We start from the raw sequence: 13,361 nt of genomic DNA on the forward strand, positions 1-13,361 counted from the left end.
GCAACCCCAGTGACAGAACAAACTGGTATCGTGTGCCTCCTGACACAGTGCACTATGAAGGGCATGACATCATGTCTTAGTGCACTATGAAGTGCACTAAGAAGGAAGTGGTTTTCCTGCTGAAAATGCATAACCTGAATTTTATCTTGAGGAAGCACCAAGCAAACTGAGAGACATAACACAAAATAACTGATGCTTCAAAGGTATCATCATGGTCATGAAAGATGGGTAGAGACTGAGGACCATTCTAAGTTATAGGAGACAAAGGAGCCAAGAGAACTACATGCACTGTATGATCCTGGGTGAGATTCTGACCCAGAAAGAAGCATCACTAAGATGACTGACAAAACTAGGGAATAGCGTAGTACGAATGTTTATCACCTGGCTCACTCATACTGCTGTTGAACGATTACATAAAATGTTGGTGAGAGTGACAGGAAGATGATGTGATGTAGAGACATATACAGAAGGTCCCCAGAGTATCTGGAATTAGTCTACTTTTCAGTAGGTGATAGGTACATGGATGTCCATTCAATTACTCCTTATACTTTACAAATGCATTATATTATTTTGCATGTGTGAACATGATGGATTTTTCAATTAAAGAAAATTTAAATATACAATGAAAATATAATGGATGTTATTATGTTCTAGGTTCTGTTGACTAACCCTAAGTCCTGTTCTTTCTTGCTTAAAAGAAAAAAAAAAGTGCAAATATTAGAACATTATAAAAGGCATACTGGCACCTAACTAAGATTCTCTCCCTGACGTAATAAAGATAGCTTACAAGACAACTAAAAAGGGACGGGTAATAGCTGAGTAATATTCCATTGTATACATAAACCACATCTTCTTTATCCATTCATCTTTCGTTGGACACCGAGGCTCCTTCCACAGTTTGGCTATCGTGGCCATTGGTATTATGCTGAGTGAAATAAGTCAGTCGGAGAAGGACAAACATTATATGTTCTCATTCATTTGGGGAATATAAATAATAGTGAAAGGGAAAATAAGGGAAGGGGGAAGAAATGTGTGGGAAATATCAGAAAGGGAGACAGAACGTAAAGACTGCTAACTCTGGGAAACAAACTAGGGGTGGTAGAAGGGGAGGAGGGCGGGGGGTGGGAGTGAATGGGTGACGGGCACTGGGTGTTATTCTGTATGTTAGTAAATTGAACACCAATAAAAAAAAAATAAATGGAAAAAAAAATAAATAAAAAAAAAATAAAAAGGGACGGGTTGCTTCTCAACCATGTGAGCCAATATTCTTTAGCACCTGTCTCTACACAACTGTAAATCATCTTACATGCCACTGGAAATCTCTGTACATGATCCCAGGGGTAGATGTCCCAGAGGCTAAGTGGAAGGACTATAGATTTGGTATACGAAGTCTTAGGCAAGGATCCCCCCTCCTCCACTTACTAGTAGTGTGACAAGGGGCAGGCGAGGGACTCAACTTCTCTGTCTCCAGATGTGTAAAGTAGAGAAAATGTCAGCATTGTTAGGTCAATCTGAAAGTATGTGCATCAAGCTCAAGTACTTTGTCTGGCATACACAGATACTCACATACGGTAGCAATACCTATCATCACTGCTATCTCTGTTCCTGAGGAGGCTGAGACTCAGATAGCAAGCCCATCTCTGCCCTAAATCCTCACCATGCTAGAAATGAATTGAGATTGCAAGAGAGCATGAAACACAACTCGTCTACACTGACCACCTCACGGCTACCACTGCTGTGTGAGTGGCCTCATGCCAACAGCCCTCCTCCCAGTGTGAAGAGCGGGTGTAGTAGACATGGCAAAGGTTCTGTAGTCACAGCTGAGCTCAGATCCTGGAGTCACCTCCTGTGTCCTTTGTGGCCATGAGGAAATTACCTATCCCTCTAATCCTCAGAATACCACCATTCACAGGGTTATTAGAACATACACTGCATTGATACATATTGCATAAAACAGTGCCTGATGCCTAAGAGACTCCACAAACCTTAGTGCTTCCCTCTGGCTGAAGTACCTCAAGAAGGGACTCTCCAAAGAAAGGCCATACAAACTAGGGAGAAAAATACCCAGTGAGAAAGAAAATCTACTAACTGGGTAATCCAGACTCATTATAATCCTAGTTATTCTTTATGTTTCCTTAACCTCCCAGAGGTTCAGTTTCCTGACCTATAAAAGAGAACTACTCCCTTTTCCTCCACAGAATCAGGGCGGGGTGAGATGAGAGATGCAGTATCTTCCATTGTGCTGAGGGCACACCTAGGGATGAGTACAGACAAGCTGGAGCTGAGGGGAGTTGTGTGGGAACTCCCTCAGCCCCCTCATGTCTCCTGCTCCCTTTCTCACGAGCCTGAGTGATGGCTGAGTGTTCAAGGATCAGGGTCTGGAAGCAGTTATCCCTTCAACCCTTTCCTGTCTAAACCATCCAGAGCCCTGGCTCCTGGGCCCCTCATGGAGGAAGGAAAAGTCCATATGAAGGCCAAGTAGAAGTGTCCTAGTGCTTTCCAAAATCCACACTCCCACTCCCAAGCTTCACTACCACCTCTGTCAGCACTTTTCCTATTCTACACTCTGAAATCTTTGTCTGTCTTCCTAAGAAATCCAGGAGAAGACGGTAATTCTGTGTGTATGTTGCATTTTAGGCACTTCCTAAAGGATGGATTTAAATGTCATTCTCTTGACTTTGGAGGAAAATCTGAGGACAAAAGAGGGATTAGGAATTGTGGGATGGGAGAGGATGAAGATTTGAAAAATAAATTAGGTTAAGGTTACAGGGATAAAAGTTAAATAAGAAAACAAAAGCCCAGTTAAGGCTGCCATGGTTAATGTTACAAATAAAATCAAACACTTCATAGATCTCCAGTTCATAAACCCAAGAAACCTCTGTGGCAGCTCTCAGGAGCTTGAACAACAGGATAATTTTCAAGCAAATCAAAGTGGTTGGGCCCCAGGACAAATAGGTTGAAAGCCCAAGCATAAGCCTGGTCTCAGAGAGTTAAAAGGAATGCAGACTGCCCCAAAACACACCAGCCGTTTGTTTTTCCTGCCACCTTTCCAACGGTCATGTCTGGAGTGAGGATAAACAGTTCTGGGGGGGGAAAATGATGTGAAATACAGACTTTAAGAAAATAAAACACTATAATAACCCTTCTAAAGAGTTATATATATGTGCCTACACATACATATATAAAGAGAAAGAACCTATATATAAACACACGTATATGAATGTGCACATGTGTCTGCCAAAATTTTCCAAACTTCTAATGTTTTCAGGTATGAATGGCAAAGGCTAAAACAAACCATTAAGATGCTGTGGGTTGTTTTTTTGTTTTTGTTTTTAGCAAGATCAAGATCGTTTACAAAAACATTCCAAAAAACAGTGAAGGGTGTCTTAACATTTCACTTTCGTTTAATAAGATTATACTAGGTGCTTTGGGTTATTATTAATAGCATATTACACTCTAGGTTGCTTAGAAATATATTGGGTAGGCCCCAGATAAACCTAAGAAGTAAGGAGAGTGGGGAGAGAGCTTTGTCACATGGCATCCCCATGAAGGGCCAGGAATTGTGTTCAGAGCTGGGTGTGTGCTGCCTCCTTGCACCAACACTACAAAGGTAAATGATGAGTATCAGATTCCCAAGCCCACACAGCTTGCAAGGGGCAGGGCCTCTTCTGCTTGCCCTGGAATCTGGGTGTTCTGGCCTCAACATTGCCCATCCCCCAATGAGACGCTGACAGTCAGAAGCAATCTTTCCTAGTATTTCCCCCAGGACAGAGAAATGTCCCATATTCCTGGGACAGGCAAACAACACACGGCAGGGTAAAAAGCAGCTTGTCTGTGATCTCCACTTTAGCAGAAAAGGGACGAGAAACATTCTGGTCCAGGAGTTAAAGCAAGAAGATGAACAATTTACATGTGGCAGGTGATCAATATTTAATGCCGCCTGGTGTAGTGGTTCTTCAAAAATGTCTTTCAGCTCTAGAAGGCCCTTCTGTTAACCCACACTTCAGGGGGTGTACACAAGACTCAGAGAAAATGCATTTTTAATAAGGGCTGTGCCAACACAAGATGCTCCGAATGGAGTATAAGACTCGCAAGGGACCACACACTCTTGGGAGAAAGGGTCTGAAGGTGAAAAGGGGGACGAAAAGAAGGCAGAAATATATATTTTTTCACTCTAGGGAAAGAGGCCCTGTTAGAGCCCTGTCAGAATAATTATCAGAATAGATTTTTTTTCTCCCTCAGTGCATGAGCTAGTCAAATTTAAGGGAATCGTATCCCAGACAAATAAGTTCTGGATTAGAGGTACTGGCTGCTTTCCAATGGTCCATGGCATCTTAGCTGCTTAACCTGTGCACACAGAGCTCCAGCATCATGTACTCAACACATATGGCTGGTGGCTGACCACTCCCTCCACCCCTGCTCAGTCCCTCCTGTACAGTGGGTGATTCTTGCTACCATTGTCTCATTTTCTGTCCTGCCTTGGCTTTTGAATCTGATGCTTTACACATGCAGACAGGGAAGAAAGTCAGATTAGCAACAATAGGAAGTTGACAGAACAAGAGAAGGAGGTACATTTGCTGAACCCCAAGAGCCAAAGTCATCAATTAGAACTTGGAGCCACAGGGACCTGCCCAGAGGGTGGGAGAGCCATGAAGGGGATGTGACCACTGCCAACAATGTTACCCAAGGCAGAGAGAGGGAAGGACCAACACTCTGGCCTCCCTCTTCTTCCTGCCTCCCATCTCCCAAGAGTGTCAAAATATCAGATCGCAGGGGGTGAACCCCTACAATGCACAAAGGAGAAATGCAAGGGCAGCAGATGGATCTGAGCACAAACAGGCCAACGTGAGTGCTAAATTAAAATAGTGTGTGATTGGGGCACGTGGGTGGCTCAGTCAGTTAAGCACCTGTCTTTGGCTCAGGTCATGATTACAGTCTTCTCATTATTCGCACTAGTCATGTTCTAGCAAGTCTCCACAAAGGCTGCATTAGTGAATACTGAACCGTTGTTCCCAAAGGAAACACAAGGTTAGGTTCCTGTGAGCTGCTGGTTACACTTTCATCAACAGATCAATACACAACCTTGTTTTATGCGTGCTTCTGTTTAAAAACACCCCATTAAGTATATATTGCTGACTCACTAACACTGAACTCATGGACAACAGCATTTAACTCATGTCTTAAGTTTACCTAACATATGTATTTTCTCCATAAGACACAATGCAGTGCTCTTGCACTTAGAAACACAGCACTTTGGAACTATATTTGGGGGTCACTTTAAAAAATGAAATCATTGGGGTACCTGGATGGCTCAGTTGGTTAAGCATCTGCCTTCAGCTCAGGTCATGATCCCAGACTCCTGGGATGGAGCACCACATCCAGCTCCCTGCTCAGTGCAGAGTCTGCTTCTCTCTCTCTCCCTCTGCCCCTTCCCCTCCTTGTGCTCTCTCGTAGGCTCTAATAAATAAATAAGATCTTTAAATAAATAAATACTGCAATCACCCACAAAAGGCACAAAAATGGGGAAAATGTGGCACTAAAAGACCACAAAAAGGACAGTGTTTATAGGATGAGAGCAGAAACAAGAAGGCTGAAGGTCATTTTGCTCAACCTTGGCTGAGAACATGTGCATCAGGCAACTCGAAAATTTTTCATCACTCTGTACATGTCTACGAAAGACTGCAAAAACCCCACAAGTATTGATTTGAGAGTTACAAATCTACACTTCGAGGGCAGCCCAGGTGGCTCAGCAGTTTAGTGCCACCTTCAGCCCAGGCCATGATCCTGGAGACCAGGGATCGAGTCCCACGTCGGGCTCCCTGCATGGAGCCTGCTTCTCTGTCTGCCTGTGTCTCTGCCTCTCTCTCTCTCCCTCTCTCTCTCTCTCTCTCTCTCTCTCTCCCTCTGTCTCTCATGAATAAATAAATAAAATCTTTAAAAAAATTTTTTACACTTCAAGGAGTTTGCACATATGGAGTCCACAAATAATCAGAATTGATTGAACAACAAGTTATTTAAAGAAAAAAAAGGCCCTGGGTGGGACAAGATAGAATTTTGAATCGGTATTTCAGTATTTATCTGTCCCTCCTTTTTATTCTCAAATGTTATCTAGTTGGTGTTAAGATTGCAATTAAAGAGGGAGAAGATTCTAAATTTATGGTTTCAAAAAGAAAAGAAAAACAAGGGACAAAAGCATTAAGAAGAGGAATCATTTAGCTTAGCAGGGGATCACCCCAAATATGCCCCCAGGAAGCACACCCTCAGATGGTTCCAAGGTGTCCCGCTTCTCTAGCCAAGGACTCAAGGTGGGCAAAATGCAAGGTGGGCTGACTGTGGGCCAGGCTAAAGACAGGAGGGGTACAGAGGCTAACTTGCTGAAGAGATAGCACACAGTCCCAGAAAACAACATAGTCTGGAACCAGAGACTCATGCCTGCCCCTACCAGCTCTAACAAAATCTCTCTCATGCTCAGCTCACATTTACTAATGAGATGATGTGAGCCACTTTTGTCTCAATCCAGCAAATACGACTTGAGCTCCTGCTAGGTACAAAGCACTCTACTAAGGGCTGGAAGGAATAAAACATTTTTTCACACATCATGTTCTACCTGTTTTGTGAAAAAATGAAGGGTCTAGATCTCTAGTTATACCATCTTTTTTTTTTTTTTTTTTTTTTAATTTATGAGACACACAGAGAGAGGCAGAAACATAGGCAGAGGGAGAAGCAGGCTCCATGCAGGGAGCCTGACATGGGACTTGATCTCAGGACCCCAGGATCACGCCCTGAACTGAAGGTAGATGCTCAACTGCTGAGCTAGCCAGGCATCCCTAGTTATACCATCTTATATATGTAAATGGCTTCTATCTATAGAGTACTTTATATTTACAAAATCCTTAGAGACGTATTATCTTCTGCCTCTAATTGTCTGTGTTAATAATTTGTCACTGGTACTGGATATATATCTTCTGCTATAGCACATTTTTAAAATTTATTTATTGGTCTGTTTTCCCTTTAATGTTTAAGCTTCTTGAGAACAGACCCTCAAAAACCCTTGCAGAATTATTGCATTCAGATTAAATCCTTAACAACACAGAAGAATTCTTTTACAACATAGAGGATCAGGGGTGAAGTGATCCATCCAAGATCTCAGTTATGAAGTTATGTGTTTCATGTACCATGTTCCTTCTATTATTCCAGACCCACTGACACTGAGGCATGCCCCAGGGTTGGCACATTATAAAAATGACACAAGCCCAGCCAAGTTCTAGAAGCACGGTTGTACAAACAACACCTGAAACATCTATCCATCCTTTTTTACGCATACTTTGAGGCAAGAGAGGGAGCAAAGAATTTACCCTGGTTCTGCTTTCTCTATTTGTGTTCAAAAATATTTACCAATAGTAAAGGATCCTTCTAAGTTTAGAATGAAGACTCAAATAAAAAGTTTTCACTGACTTTATTCTAGATGCACAAATCTCCTCTGGGGACAGAAGGAAAAACAAAAAATGAAAACCAAAATCTATGAAATGCTTCAGCTTCAAACCAGGAATGAAACTAAGTTTCAGAATTGAAAAAAGCATCAGAATAGCACAAAGGCAAAGTAATTTAGCTCTGTGTTCATTCCTTATGCCATTAACAAGCGACTTTTAATCTTTAATCCTCCCTCACTAAGCTGCTTTTACTGTCCCATCTGCTCCTCTTACTCATGCCTTCAGGATCTTATAATTAAATTCTAATTAAAGTTTAAGGCATGTAATAAAGAAAACACTTGCGGAATGCCTTTGATTCAAGAGGCCAAAATAACATTTCAGCAGTTTGAAAAATGAATTATATCCTTTTGCTTAACAAGCACCTTTAAAATGGAATTAAAATGGGAAATTCCAATCTTCCATGATTTCACCAGCCACACATTATGTAAATATGTTCATCATCATGCGTTACATTTAAGTCAGCTGAAACCGTCATGAAGTGAACACTGCCCAGCATGCATGGCGTGGATGGGAGCTCAGGGGGGAGTGCACTCAGCGGAGCGGCCATAAATGACACCACAGTACCTCGATGTCATATGGACCTCAGCATCCATCTAGCATGACTCCCGAATACTCAGAGAAGAGGCTTCTCCCCTCCCCCTACCGCATCTTCCACCAAAACCCAATGGGTCTGCCTTCCTAGCATGTTCCATTTCTTCCTCCACTCTGGCTACACTAGCAGGGCCCTCCAACATCTCCGTGAATATTGTGATACTTCCCCAACTCTGGCATCAGTTCTCCGTCCCAAGTGACTGACACTCCACCCCATGCAGCTGACAGTTACTTTTCCAAACATTATCCTCACCAGGTCATTCCATTTTGACAACAGGTTGAAATTTAAGAATAATTGCTAGCTACATAATTACATATAATATCATTCATAATAACTCATATGGCAGGCACTGTTCGAAGTGCTTTATGTTATTATTCCAATTTTCACAACCACACTGTTATCTCAAATAAGGAAAATGAGAGACAGAAAAGTTAGGGTACTGGCCCAAGATCACGGAAGCCATGTAGCAGCAGGGCCAGGGTTTACAGCCATGCAGTCTGGTTCCATAGCTCATGCCAAAACCACTCCTAAAACCCCAAACCTGAGTAAAGTATGGGAGGATTTTCTATTCTTCTCTCCAAATCCTACACATGCTCACAATTTTGCAGATGGACCATGGTTTTCCTGCCTACGCCTTTGCACATGCTGCCTTTTTGTCAGGTGGCCTTCATCATCCACCTGGTAGATTCCCACTCATCCTTCATTTCCTACCTTATGAGACCTTGCCTGATTCCCTGGATGGAGCTGATCACTCTCCCTTTTGCTACTGCAGAATCTACAACCTACCAGACTTCTGTTAGGCGCTAATGGCCTGCCAAGTGACTGTCCGGGGGACCCCTGCTTTCAGCCCCACATCCTTTAAAGAAAGGGTACACAGCAGGCCTTTGATGAATGTGTGAAGAATAAAGAAATGGACAGCTCTCTAAATCTGTACATTGGACATACACAGAGCGTGGTCAGTCAGTAAAGAGAAAAATGCTATTCTCCAGGACCATTTACAGAAGGAAGGAAAGAAAAAGGTAATTTACTTTGTAAAACCAAAGGATACTTATGCATCCAGCTCACTGGTATCTCAATACCTTGTTTTACTTTTTTGACTATCAAAATACATTAGTTCCTTTCTTCCATGACCCTTACAAACCTTGAAGGTAAACCTCATTCAGACCACAGCAAGGGCTGAACAGCTCTGGGGTGTCCAGACTTGACTGTGTTGCCTGCATCCCAGCATTCAGTCCAAGGGCTCAGGAGCACAGGGCCACCATGCCCAGGCACCCGTGAACCCAGGCCTCCCCTCCAGGTCAGGTGTGAAGAGCTGACCATCTCACCTGTTATTTGATTTGCACTCCAGGGCCTCACTGAGACAGGACCTTTTCCTTGACCCTAGGAGCCAAATAATCCATCTCCCAAGAGATTTGACCCCCTCCCTTGACCATCTTAGTTCTGTTCCAGATAGACCAGCCACTCTGAGCCACAGAGCTGCTACCTTGCCAATGCTCAGTGTCCCTCATGCCTGGAAGCCCCTAAACTTTGTCTCCCATTCACGGAGTAAGTAGCAAGCACAGTACACTACGTCTTTTATATAGCTGCATCGCAAATGCCTCAAAACCTTCTTACAAAAAGCTATTATTAATTAATCTATTTGACAAATCTTTTCAATTATCTACTATGTAACTACAAAGCTAGGTCACATGCCCACTGTCACACAGCTGATGAGTAGCAGAGGGAGATATGAAAACATTTCTTTTTAACTCCCATAATGTATCCCAGGCTGTCAGTCCTCCATCTTCGTCCTTGGAACAGATGAAGGTACATTCGAGAAAAGCATGTACTCAGAAATCTTAATAATACATACCACTCTTTATTATGATGTATCAGTATACATGGCTGACCCAACTCTTCACAAGATTCCAGTCTACATTTTCATGCTGTATCCACTCTACACTACCCACTGTTCCCTGAACTTGCAATCACTTTTCATACCTTCATTCATGTTCATATCTTTGTAATGTCCTATCTTCACCTGCCCATGGTATTTGCTCTGCAAACACAGTTCCTTCACTCATCATCCCATATTTATTAAACCAGTTCCTATGCTAAGTGATAAAGATACAGATTTAGCGCTTACCTTTAGAGAGCTTACAGTCTCCTGGGAGGATAAAAATAAGTAAATAGGTCAAAACACTAAATAGTATGTTCTACGGCAGGAGTGAATAAGGGTTGTGTGGTAGCTCTAAGGAAAGGGTTGGGACCCAGAATCAGTGCCACCTCTCTGAGATGCTATTCTCTCCCACTCTCTCCCTCATTCTGTACCTAATCCCACCACAATTTATTGCCACTCATATGCTTCTTATTATGCTGTTCATTCTGCAGTCACAACATTTTTCACTTTGACTTACAGTTTATGAAGATTACTTATCTTCATCCCTAGAATCAATTCCTTGAGGGGATTGATTTCCTTAATACACAGATACATATCGAGTAGCTTACAGGAGTACAGTGGTTAAAAGCATGAGTTTTATCATTTAAATCCTAGCAAGTACTTAACTAGCCATATGACCTTGAGCAGGTTACTTAACATCTCAGACCCTTCAACATTTTCTACATGTCTAAAACGAGATCAATCAGGAATATACTAAAGTTCAGCATGGTAAAAGCATTTACTCATCACTATCAGTTTTATATTTGGCCTCAGTCTTTGGCATTCTTTTCAATATCCATTCTGATACTAATTTAACCTGTGTGTGATGATCACCAGAGTCTCCTCCATATCTAGATAGTTTAACAACAGTCATTAATACAAAGTAGTTTGAGATTTATTGTTAATATCATAATATTCACTTCTAAATATATGTAAGTGGTTTAGATCCACCTGGGGAGGTGAAAAAAAAATTCTTTATGGGCTTTATATGGTGAAGACATACCAGTAAGCTGAATATTACATAGTATTACTCATATTATTCATATTATTATGAATGCAAAATGCTATTAATGATGATCTTGAAAACTGTTAATATCATGTACCAAATCAATTATTTAAAAATGCGAAATAATTTAATAATAGATTGATAATAGATAATAGATTGATAATATCAAGAGCTAGGGCATTACCTAGTTGAACTGACAAAGAACACTGTACCTTTTTTTGAGACTATGAGTCCACATAAAAAAGATAAATAATATAAAGCACAGTACTATTAAAAATGAGATAATTCTCATCTTTATGGCACTGCTTGGTTCTAACACTCATAATGTAAAACAACAATAAAGAATACATACAATGTTTGATTGTTTAGTTCCACTTATATCAAGAGGCTTTCAAAAAAAGTTCCAAAAAGAAAATGAAAAAAAGTAAAAGTTCCATTCTGGAATTCTTCATATCTTATTAAGGTGAATTAAGAGCAGAATGTCAATTTTACAATCCCCAAATTTCACAAGGAAGCCAAACTCCAAAATTATGTACAAGAACAAGGATGATAAAGTGTCTGATACAAAATTTTAAAAACTATAGAATACATAAAATGAAAGAGTTAGAGAAAAATGAAGTCCCCAAGACATATCTTGTTCCCACTAAACAATCTTTAAAATCATAAACTTTGGGACACCTGGGTGGCTCAGTGGTCAGGCATCAGCCTTCAGCTCAGGGATCGAGTCCCACGTCGGGTTCCCTGCATGGAGCCTGCTTCTCCTTCTGCTTGTGTCTCTGCCTCTGTGTGTGTGTGTGTGTCTCATGAATAAATAGATAAAATATTTTTAAAAATAAATAAAATAAAATCATAAACTTTAAAATATGCCATAAGAGGATAATTCCTTAAAACTCTGTGTCATTGGAGGATGTGGGATTGATAGGCAGGTGAGAAGAAACATCTGGGGTTTGTGTTTCCAAAATAAACCACAGTAAGAGGATAAGGGGTGCTCTCTAAGTGAAATAGTAAGGTTGAAATTACCATAGAGGGTTGAGAAGGGAAAGAGTAAGTGAATAAGTGAAGGAAGTGGGCGTTGATCCTTCATATGGAAGATCTGACTAGAGCAGGAGAGGAGAGAAATAAGGAAGTGGCCCCCAGTCTAATTCTATAATATGTTTTCACTTACTAAGGTAAGACACAGAGGCTAAAACATCACAGAATATTCCATCTGTACATACCAGTCTAAAGGACTCTTGTCTATTCTAAATGCCAGAAATGTGTGTATAATGCTGACTCCACCCGACCATCCAAACTTACTTGATTCCCAGATGCTTGTCTTTAACTGAGCCATTTTCCTCAAAAAACCTTCAGAATAAACAGAAAAGCAAGATGTTGAGGCCAAGCCATGGACCTGTTCAAGTGCATGAACCCTTGTGCTTTTCCTTACATGGCACCCAGATTTAGTGTCCATCCACTTCTAGATTATATGTACTATCCTAAAGTTCTTAGATATGCAAGAACCCATCCTTAAGAACTTTCTTCCAGTCCCTACAGGTATACATATGGTATGAGGAATCAGAAAAAGAAAATTAAATTCTGTTGTATGGAAACGTCCTATCAAGGATGATAATAATATCACAGTGCCCCTTGTCAACAGTGCCCTATAAGTGCCAAACACTTTATGTAAAATATATAACCCCTACAAATAATTATTGTTATTCCTATTACAAATGATAAGGCCATGGCCCAGGAAACCTAAGTAGCTAACTTAGAACAAGAAATTTAGAGAGGTGAATGCCTGGGTGGCTCAGTGGTTAAGTGTTGCCTTAGGCTCAGGGCATGATCCTAGAGACCCGGGATGGAGTCCCACATCGGGCTCCTTGCATGGAGCCTGCTTCTCCCTCCGCCCCTCTCTCTCTCTCTGTCTCTCTCATGAATAGATAAATAAAATCATTTTTTTTTAAAGAGAAATTTAGAAAGACTCAGCTTTGCTCTTAGTCTAGTTCTGTAACAATGGTGAGCAAGCTTCTTAACATCTCTAAATCTTCCTTACCCATCTATAAAATGGATGTATAATCTTACCTACCTCAGAGAGTTAGAGAAAGGATTAAGAGAGAAATAATGAAATACTTAACATAAGGTCTGGCATTGTAAGTTAATATTCAATAAACGGCAGTCATTTTGATTTTTATTATTATTGCCCAGTACTATACAACTAATAAGTGACAGCGAGGACACACAAATTCATATTTGACTGATTCTAAAAACAACTCAAGAGCATTTATTGAGAACTGATCATGTGCCAGAATTACTATGTAAATGCTTTACCTGTCAACGGTCACAGTAACCCTCTGATACAGGGACTATTACTATCCT

The 13,361-nt window shown here is 41.0% G+C and overlaps 1 protein-coding gene across 18 annotated transcripts in view; it reads right to left on the bottom strand.

Annotated features, from left to right (window-relative positions):
* The window catches only part of FGGY (FGGY carbohydrate kinase domain containing), a 414,792-nt gene that overhangs the window by 304,599 nt on the left and 96,832 nt on the right, over positions 1 to 13,361 (bottom strand). The window contains exon 1 of one of the 18 annotated variants that reach the window (XM_038537388.1): positions 12,303 to 12,345. The exons of the other annotated variants lie outside the window; for them this stretch is intronic. The gene's annotated coding sequence lies outside the window, so the exon portion shown is untranslated. Of the gene's footprint in view, positions 1 to 12,302; positions 12,346 to 13,361 lie in introns of those variants that run through there. 18 annotated transcript variants of the gene reach the window in all.

This window comes from Canis lupus, chromosome 5, assembly GCF_011100685.1.
Source record: "Canis lupus familiaris isolate Mischka breed German Shepherd chromosome 5, alternate assembly UU_Cfam_GSD_1.0, whole genome shotgun sequence".
Lineage (NCBI taxonomy): Eukaryota > Metazoa > Chordata > Mammalia > Carnivora > Canidae > Canis > Canis lupus.